Source organism: Elephantulus edwardii, unplaced genomic scaffold (genome assembly GCF_000299155.1).
Source record: "Elephantulus edwardii isolate Elephantulus edwardi_28Jun2011 unplaced genomic scaffold, EleEdw1.0 scaffold00001, whole genome shotgun sequence".
NCBI lineage: Eukaryota > Metazoa > Chordata > Mammalia > Macroscelidea > Macroscelididae > Elephantulus > Elephantulus edwardii.
This window is the reverse complement of record NW_006399751.1, coordinates 41,387,909-41,390,913: the sequence shown is the minus strand read 5'-3', so window position 1 is coordinate 41,390,913 and position 3,005 is coordinate 41,387,909.

Below are 3,005 nucleotides of genomic sequence, written 5' to 3'. Positions count from 1 at the left end.
CAGGAGGGGAAGGCCCTCTATGAGGTGGAGTGATACAGTGACTGGGGTAAATGGGATGGGGGTATCAGAGACAGTACGATTGGCACAGGACAAAGCAGAGTATAGGCCTGTTGTAAATAGGGTCGCTATGAGTCACAAGTGACTCGACGGCACACAACAACATATATATACACACACATATATACATATATACACACATACATACATACTTATATATACATATGTATGTATATATGTATGTATGTACATATATGTTGTTGTGTATACACACACACACACAGAGAGCACTCTTCTCTCAGTTTGCTATACTGTGGTAATCTGGGTTTGCTGTGAAGCTGAACTTTGTGTCATTGGGGATCAAATGCCATAATGGCTACCCATGTTGGACAGTGTTTTGTGGAGCTCCCAGTTTAAGACAGGTTTGGAAGCAGGAGTGGCATTCACTTCCTAAACCTCATGCCTCTGGAAACTATGAATCTGGAGAAATGACGATAGTTATAGAAAGGTTTCAGGCCTTTGGTTCATAAGGTTCTATGAGTCGTGCTCAACTAGACAGCAATCAACAACAACACATAATTTTAAAATAGTTGCCATTATTTTTGAAGAACAATTTTAACATGCTACATTTAAACTTTGACAGGGAAAACAGGCAAACTAAAATTTCTGACCTTAGCATGTCCATTGTATTATACTGGAAGCTACCAGGTGATTCAAGTCTTGCTATGAATGTGGAAAATCCTTAGTAAAAAAAATAGAAAGGAAGAACAAAAGGGAACTGAAGTTTACTTTGTGTGTGTACCATAGGTCTGGTGCTTTATAAAAACAGAAGGAAGTGAACAAATAGTTCTCATCTTTCGTTATAGAACTTTAACCATTTTGTTTCTCATACTTTGCTGTTTCAAAGCTGTGGAAACACAATTCACCTCAGAAAGCTATCTTTTCCTAAGAGAACCAGGAAGAGGATTTTTCTCTTTTTAATACTTTTGTCTCCTTTTTTATTTTTTAGGCCTCCTTTTTTAATTGAGCCATCAACATCTCTTTTGGGGGAGAGAGAGACAATCAGAGGAAATGCAGTGAAAATCCAGTGAGGTGCCTTAAAAATTACCTAACCTTGGAAGTAAACAGATGTCTTCAACTAAAAAAATAAATAAACTACCTAATCTTGATGTTTAATTCCTTAGGGAGTTACTTTAAGAAGTAGCAGTTTGGTCTGCCAATGAGGAGGGAAAGAAGTGCTGAATCGTTAACTCCTTTAATCTTCCTAATATCTTTTTAAAGTAAGTATAATATTTCCAGTGAGTAAACTGAAAAATACAAAGGCTATGCTCTTTGTTGAAGGTAAAACTACACCATTGCCTCTTTTATAGAATAGCTAAGAAAGAGCTCACTGTAAGTTTGTCAGGCAAAAAAAGATGAGGGAAGGGCATTATAAGCAGAAGAATCAACATAAGTTGATCAAGATAAGTTGTTGTTAGGTAGCATTGAGTTGACTCAGTGACCTTATATACAACAGAATGATATCCTGTTAATCATTTAAGAAGCTGGACACAGTGGAAAAAATTACATCAGGGTAATCTGCATTATGCAAGTGACACAACACTGATTGCTAGAAGTGACGAGAACTAGAAATCCTTGCTGCAGAAGATCAAATACTACATTCTTCAATATAATTGCATTTCAATATTAAGAAGACAAAAAAAAAATCTTACCACTGAACTGGTAAGTAGCATCATGACAGATGGAGAAATGTTGCTATTGTTAACATTTCATCTTACTTGGATCCACAATCAACATCATTGGTACCAGCATGTGGGAGATCAGAAGATATATTGCATTGGACACATCCACTGTTGGGGACTTGTCCAAATTACTGAGAAGCAAAACTTAGTCAGTTTGAAAACTAAGATACAACTGATTTAAGCCAGGTTCTTTTCAATCACAATATGCACATGAAAGCTGGATAATGATAACAGAACGTGAATTTATACCTTTGAGTTGTAGTATTGGAGAAAAGTATTGAATATTCCATGTGTGCCAAAAGAATAACTAATGTCTTGGGGGGATAGTGCATCCAGAGTTCTCCTTAGAGGCAAGAATGACAAAGCTTCATTTCACATACTTTGGACATGTTGCTAAGAGAGGCTATTCCTTGAAATAGCTATGTTTGGAAAGGTAGAGGGTCAATAAATAAAAGAAAGACTCTCAACCAGATGCATTGACCCAGTAACTGCAGCAATTGGCTCAAGTATGTCAAGGATGATGAGGATGGTACAGGATAGGACAGGATTCAGATATGTTGTTCATAGGGTCACCATGAGTCATACTCAACAACACCTAAAAACAAGTCCCTCCCCATTATCAGAATCTCTGCTGTGCTTAAACTCACTAATGCAGTCACACCATCAACCCAAAAAAGATGATTCAACAGACTATAGAAACTATAGAATGTTATCATTAATATTACATGCAAGCAAAATATAAGTAAGACCATCCAAAAACTGTTAGAACTGCCAGAAGAACAAGTTGGGTTTAGGAGAGCCTGTGGCACTTACAGATATGATTGCTGATGTCAGATCTTGACTGAAAATAGAGAATACCAGAAGGGATGATACAGTTCAAGAGTTTAAAATTCTGTTGGCTCACCCTTCTTGAGAATGGTAACAAATAATGGATCGCATCCAGGCCAGGTAGCTGTCCTCCAAATTTCCTGGCACAGATTGGTGAACATATCTAGGGCTGCATATGTTAGTTGAAACATATCAGAAAGACAATTTTGAAAAAAACTTATCAAGTTTAAATTCTTTAACTTGTGGTTTATTTCCATCCTACAATCTATAGCTGAATATCACTCCTTTCTAATAACATAATAGAACTTTCTGACCTAGTATCAAGTTCTAACTGTTTTAAACTTTAACTGAATTATTGTTAGGTTTGGTATGAATCACAGATTTTCCTTTGAGGTGGTTCAGCTCACAAAAGTTACCATTTAGCTAAAACAGACATCA